The sequence below is a fragment of the Macaca thibetana genome, chromosome 8, assembly GCF_024542745.1.
Source record: "Macaca thibetana thibetana isolate TM-01 chromosome 8, ASM2454274v1, whole genome shotgun sequence".
Classification (NCBI taxonomy): domain Eukaryota; kingdom Metazoa; phylum Chordata; class Mammalia; order Primates; family Cercopithecidae; genus Macaca; species Macaca thibetana.
In genome coordinates this window covers 51,867,115-51,874,750 of record NC_065585.1, presented here as the reverse complement: position 1 = coordinate 51,874,750, position 7,636 = coordinate 51,867,115, and positions in this window count along the sequence as shown.

Here is a 7,636-nt window from a genome sequence, read left to right as displayed (position 1 = left end):
AGAAGGAAAGAGAAAAAAAAAATCCATCTCCAACTGTGGCTCCAGGACTCAAATGCTAACAGTATCATTTTTACTTTTATTTGCTCCAAGAAATGAAAACAGAGTAAACAACTCAGTTATTTTTAAATGTCAGCAGGTAAAGGCAAAACTGGGAGCCAGTTTTGAAAGGTGTTTTGCAAAACAATGCAGGCTGCCATACTTGTTCTGTGGAAACGGCAGGAACCAGAGTACATTTTGAATAGTTAATAATACATTAGGCATTGTGCATGCATTATCGAAGTGATAGTGGGAAACTCATAGCCTTTCGCTGGCTTGCTTGGGATGCTGGCCCAGCTCTTTGGATGTGTCTGTCCTCATCCAGTGTTACTGAGAAATTTATTTGAAATACCAAACCTGAGTTAAAACATTACGTTAAAAAATACTCAAGAAAAATTTTTTCAAATAACTATTTTTAAAATCCTGGGCAAAGGAAATAATACAAAGTTCAGGATTGGTGCACAGTTTAACATTGTTACCAACCCACTCTCTGAAAAGTCACTTAAAGTCATGCATGCCCCTTGTTACTTCATGTAGAGACTAGAGCTCAAATGTTTGTGTTCCATTGATAATTGAAACGCAAAGCATTTCACTTCTCCTGAGAGTCTTTCTAAAAAACATCTTCTATTATTCCACAGGCTTCAGAGAGGACAGTATTTCTGTAACAGGAAAGATTCTCACAGTCTATTTTTTTTTTTTTTTTTTTTTTTTTTGCTGCTTTTCAGATAACTCTCAATTTTTCATGTTCATCCTTGACAGATCTCCCAGGCTCTGGTCAGGGATGTGGTCAGGTTTCCAAGCTTGGGAGTGTCTCCCCTTCCCTCAAATGCAACCTGTTGGAAACTGAAACCTTAATCAACATCCTTCCTATAGCTTCGTTCCTTTTCTTTTCTTTTTTGTTTAGAGATAGAGTCTCCCTCCGTTGCCCAGGCTGGAGGGCAGCGGCACAATCTTGGCTCACTGCAACCTCCACCTCCCAGATTCAAGCGATTCTCCTACCTCAGCCTCCCAAGTAGCTGAGATTACAGGCATCTGCCACCACATCCAGCTAATTTTTGTATTTTTAGTAGAGACGGGGTTTCACCATGTTGGCCAGGCTGGTCTCAAACTCCTAACCTTCAGTGATTCCCACCCCTTAGCCTCCCAAAGTGCTGGAGTTATAGGCGAGAGCAGCCGCACACATCTTAGCCTTCTTTTCAAACTCTGTATTCTCTGCTAACAATGTTGCTAAACGTCTTCCCAGCTATTTCTTTCCCCATATCCTGTGAGTAGCCTGGTCCTATAGAATCTGCCACTGGATTGTCTCAGCCCCACGCTCTCTCCAGAACCCCATGTCTGCAGTACCTTTCACCAACAGTTGCTTCCAAATTGGGTCATCTGGCTTTAGTTTCTTTTCACTCCAAATTAATCCCCAGAAGCCAAGCTCTAATCAACTCCCTGCACCATAAATACCTCCAGTCATTCCAGAGAATCTAGGAAACAAAACCCAGTTTCTTCAGCCTGACATTCAGAGGTCCCTTATTCTGTTTTCCTTTTCCTGTCTTCAGACTAATGAAGCCATTGGCCATGCAGCTTTTCATGGATTTGCCGTCCATATGCTCTCCCTAAGGGAGCCCATCCACTATCAAGGCTTCAGAGCCACTTGAGACTTCTAGCTCCAGCTCCATCTTCTGTCATGAGCTGAAATGTTTGTCTCTCGGTAAATAGCAATGCCATCCACCAAGTTGCTAATACCAGGGAAGTTTCCCTCTCCCTAACCCCTAATCTCAGAACAATTATTGTCTCCTAATTTTCCTTTCATCTTCATTGCCTCCACTCTGGTCAAACGTCCTCTCCAGCTTCAACTCCGAAACATCCTGACCCATGACTCAGTTCAAGGGTCAGTCTTACTCCCCAAGAGATAACTGATAACTCTGCTTTGAGACTATCTATGTCAAATATTAGAGTTTTGTATTTATTTGTAGGAACTACCTCATATAGAGTCGCTGAAAAAAATGCTTATTTATTAAATAAATTAATGAACAAATGAGAAATCAATTATAGCAATAGGAAGCAGAACTAAGTCGTCCCTTTTATAATTTAGGATGATGCAGAATTAATGCCTCAGTTCAATAATATAAGCTTAAAAATGATTATGTTTACAAGGTTTAGCCCATTTTCAGTATTAATACGATTTAGTATGAATATTTTTATGTTTAGGCCTATAAGAAAATAGTTTACTTTTATCCTAACTTTCTTCTTTGTAAATGTTCTTTTGTTATCCCTGATACAGTTTGGCTCTGTGTCCCCACCCAAATCTCATGTCAAATTGTAATTCCCAGTGTTGGAGGAGGAGCCTGGTGGGAGGTGATTGAATCATTGGGGCTGACTTCCCCTTGCTGTTTCAGTGATAGAGTTCTCACAAGATCCGACTGTTTGCAAGTGTGTAGCACTTCCCACTTCACTCTCACTTTACTGCTGGCCATGTGAATATGTGCCTGCTTCCCCTTCACCTTCCGCCATGAATGTAAATTTCCTGAGGCCTCCCTAGAAGCAGAAGCTTATACAGCCCACAGAACTGTGAGCCGATTAAACCTCTCTTCTTCATAAATTACCTAGTCTCAGATGTGTCTTTATAACAGTGTGAGAATGGACTAATACAATCTTCATGGGCTACTATGACCTAACTATGACAATTGCATTATTTACTCAATGGTATTTTTTTTAAACTAGTTATGCCTCAGACAAAGCAATATGTTGAATTCTTGTAAATCACATGGTGTAGGCTGCTTTTTTCTTTGTAACTCAGAATGTGTGTCCTTTCCAGCTCTTTTATGCTTTACATTTTTTTCAGAACAGAAACTGTACTACCATAGCTCTGAGGTCAACAGTAAGTACACTGGTTCAGGTCTCCCTGAGAATTTTCAATAAAGATAGCACAAAAGATTTGAAGGAGATAATAGTTTCTGTTCAGATCTTCTGAGAAAGTAATAAATGACATTCGACACCATTTCTTATACCTTTAATTCAGAAGAAAAAGAGAGAGAAGAAACTCATGGATGTCAATAGAAACAGAACACTGTAACAAGTTGGTATCATTTTGATTGGGGAATGCTGAATATGTTGGAATTTATGGCATGTATCCTCAGGGCACATTTCAGAAAGGAACTTGAATTTGATGGACCAAAATGTGTTCCATCCAAAGAAAAATAAGATGATAAAAGAAAAAAATTCTATCCTCAAAGAACTAATGGTTTCATATTCAAGTACCTTTGTTATGAAAGTCTAAATGATAAGACTGCCCAACTTCTAACACACTCCTTCTGTTAATCTAATACCTAACACATTCTACACCAGGAAAAAAAGGATGTTATTTTTCACAAAATGATTTCAATATCAGAGTACACAGAGGGAACTTCAAATGTGGGTATGTCCTATAGACTCTCTTTTTTTTTTGTATGTACATATAAAAAGACATTGATGAAAGGCCAGAGAAAATAGAAACTTTCTCCTTTAAAAAAGATAAAGACACTTAATGAATTAGGTGGAAGAAAGTTATATTTCTTGGTAAATCTCCCAAATATCTCATCTTAAATTCTGCCATTGTACATGCTGATCTTTCAGCAAAACCCTATGTATTTTTCTGTAGAAAATCTTTTTTTTTTTAATTTATTTATTATTATTATACTTTAAGTTGTAGGGTACATGTGCATAACGTGCAGGTTTGTTACATATGTATACTTGTGCCATGTTGGTGTGCTGCACCCATCAACTCGTCATTTACATCAGGTATAACTCCCAATGCAATCCCTCCCCCCTCCCCCCTCCCCATGATAGGCCCCGGTGTGTGATGTTCCCCTTCCTGAGTCCAAGTGATCTCATTGTTCAGTTCCCACCTATGAGTGAGAACATGCGGTGTTTGGTTTTCTGTTCTTGTGATAGTTTGCTAAGAATGATGGTTTCCAGCTGCATCCATGTCCCTACAAAGGACACAAACTCATCCTTTTTGATGGCTGCATAGTATTCCATGGTGTATATGTGCCACATTTTCTTAATCCAATCTGTCACTGATGGACATTTGGGTTGATTCCAAGTCTTTGCTATTGTGAATAGTGCCGCAATAAACATACGTGTGCATGTGTCTTTATAGCAGCATAATTTATAATCCTTTGGGTATATACCCAGTAATGGGATGGCTGGGTCATATGGTACATCTAGTTCTAGATCCTTGAGGAATTGCCATACTGTTTTCCATAATGGTTGAACTAGTTTACAGTCCCACCAACAGTGTAAAAGTGTTCCTATTTCTCCACATCCTCTCCAGCACCTGTTGTTTCCTGACTTTTTAATGATCGCCATTCTAACTGGTGTGAGATGGTATCTCATTGTGGTTTTGATTTGCATTTCTCTGATGGCCAGTGATGATGAGCATTTTTTCATGTGTCTGTTGGCTGTATGAATGTCTTCTTTTGAGAAATGTCTGTTCATATCCTTTGCCCACTTTTTGATGGGGTTGTTTGTTTTTTCTTGTAAATTTGTTTGAGTTCTTTGTAGGTTCTGGATATTAGCCCTTTGTCAGATGAGTAGACTGCAAAAATTTTCTCCCATTCTGTAGGTTGCCTATTCACTCTGATGGTAGTTTCTTTTGCTGTGCAGAAGCTCTTTAGTTTAATTAGATCCCATTTGTCAATTTTGGCTTTTGCTGCCGTTGCTTTTGGTGTTTTAGACATGAAGTCTTTGCCCATGCCTATGTCCTGAATGGTACTACCTAGGTTTTCCTCTAGGATTTTTATGGTATTAGGTCTAACATTTAAGTCTCTAATCCATCTTGAATTAATTTTCGTATAAGGAGTAAGGAAAGGATCCAGTTTCAGCTTTCTACTTATGGCTAGCCAATTTTCCCAGCACCATTTATTAAATAGGGAATCCTTTCCCCATTTCTTGTTTCTCTCAGGTTTGTCAAAGATCAGATGGCTGTAGATGTGTGGTATTATTTCTGAGGACTCTGTTCTGTTCCATTGGTCTATATCTCGGTTTTGGTACCAGTACCATGCTGTTTTGGTTACTGTAGCCTTGTAGTATAGTTTGAAGTCAGGTAGCGTGATGCCTCCAGCTTTGTTCTTTTGACTTAGGATTGTCTTGGAGATGTGGGCTCTTTTTTGGTTCCATATGAACTTTAAAGCAGTTTTTTCCAATTCTGTGAAGAAACTCATTGGTAGCTTGATGGGGATGGCATTGAATCTATAAATTACCTTGGGCAGTATGGCCATTTTCACGATATTGATTCTTCCTATCCATGAGCATGGTATGTTCTTCCATTTGTTTGTGTCCTCTTTTATTTCACTGAGCAGTGGTTTGTAGTTCTCCTTGAAGAGGTCCTTTACATCCCTTGTCAGTTGGATTCCTAGGTATTTTATTGTCTTTGAAGCAATTGTGAATGGAAGTTCATTCCTGATTTGGCTCTCTGTTTGTCTGTTACTGGTGTATAAGAATGCTTGTGATTCTTGCACATTAATTTTGTATCCTGAGACTTTGCTGAAGTTGATTATCAGCTTAAGGAGATTTTGGGCTGAGACAATGGGGTTTTCTAAATATACAATCATGTCATCTGCAAACAGGGACAATTTGACTTCTTCTTTTCCTAACTGAATACCCTTGATTTCTTTCTCTTGCCTAATTGCCCTAGCCAGAACTTCCAACACTATGTTGAATAGGAGTGGTGAGAGAGGGCATCCCTGTCTTGTGCCAGTTTTCAAAGGGAATTTTTCCAGTTTTTGCCCATTCAGTATGATATTGGCTGTGGGTTTGTCATAAATAGCTCTGATGATTTTGAGGTACGTTCCATCAATACCGAATTTATTGAGCGTTTTTAGCATGAAGGGCTGTTGAATTTTGTCAAAAGCCTTTTCTGCATCTATTGAGATAATCATGTGGTTTTTGTCTTTGGTTCTGTTTATATGCTGGATTATGTTTATTGATTTGCGAATGTTGAACCAGCCTTGCATCCCAGGGATGAAGCCCACTTGATCATGGTGGATAAGCTTTTTGATGTGTTGCTGAATCCGGTTTGCCAGTATTTTATTGAGGATTTTTGCATCGATGTTCATCAGGGATATTGGTCTAAAATTCTCTTTTTTTGTTGTGTCTCTGCCAGGCTTTGGTATCAGGATGATGTTGGCCTCATAAAATGAGTTAGGGAGGATTCCCTCTTTTTCTATTGATTGGAATAGTTTCAGTACCTCTGGTAGAATTCAGCTGTGAATCCATCTGGTCCTGGACTTTTTTTGGTTGGTAGGCTATTAATTATTGCCTCAATTTCAGAGCCTGCTATTGGTCTATTCAGGGATTCAACTTCTTCCTGGTTTAATCTTGGAAGAGTGTAAGTGTCCAGGAAATTATCCATTTCTTCTAGATTTTCCAGTTTATTTGCATAGAGGTGTTTATAGTATTCTCTGATGGTAGTTTGTATTTCTGTGGGGTCGGTGGTGATATCCCCTTTATCATTTTTAATTGCGTCGATTTGATTCTTCTCTCTTTTCTTCTTTATTAGTCTTGCTAGTGGTCTGTCAATTTTGTTGATCTTTTCAAAAAACCAACTCCTGGATTCATTGATTTTTTGGAGGGTTTTTTGTGTCTCTATCTCCTTCAGTTCTGCTCTGATCTTCGTTATTTCTTGCCTTCTGCTAGCTTTCGAATGTGTTTGCTCTTGCTTCTCTAGTTCTTTTAATTGCGATGTTAGAGTGTCAATTTTAGATCTTTCCTGCTTTCTCTTGTGGGCATTTAGTGCTATAAATTTCCCTCTACACACTGCTTTAAATGTGTCCCAGAGATTCTGGTATGTTGTATCTTTGTTCTCATTGGTTTCAAAGAATATCTTTATTTCTGCCTTCATTTCCTTATGTACCCAGTAGTCATTCAGGAGCAGGTTGTTCAGTTTCCATGTAGTTGAGCGGTTTTGATTGAGTTTCTTAGTCCTGAGTTCTAGTTTGATTGCACTGTGGTCTGAGAGACAGTTTGTTATAATTTCTGTTCTTGTACATTTGCTGAGGAGTGCTTTACTTCCAATTACGTGGTCAATTTTGGAGTAAGTACGATGTGGTGCTGAGAAGAATGTATATTCTGTTGATTTGGGGTGGAGAGTTCTATAGATGTCTATTAGGTCTGCTTGCTGCAGAGATGAGTTCAATTCCTGGATATCCTTGTTAACTTTCTGTCTCGTTGACCTGTCTAATGTTGACAGTGGAGTGTTGAAGTCTCCCATTATTATTGTATGGGAGTCTAAGTCTCTTTGTAAGTCTCTAAGGACTTGCTTGATGAATCTGGGTGCTCCTGTATTGGGTGCATATATATTTAGGATAGTTAGCTCTTCCTGTTGAATTGATCCCTTTACCATTATGTAATGGCCTTCTTTGTCTCTTTTGATCTTTGATGGTTTAAAGTCTGTTTTATCAGAGAGTAGTATTGCAACCCCCGCTTTTTTTTGTTCTCCATTTGCTTGGTAAATCTTCCTCCATCCCTTTATTTTGAGCCTATGTATGTCTCTGCGTGTGAGATGGGTCTCCTGAATACAGCAGACTGATGGGTCTTGACTGTTTATCCAGTTTGCCAGTCTGTGTCTTTT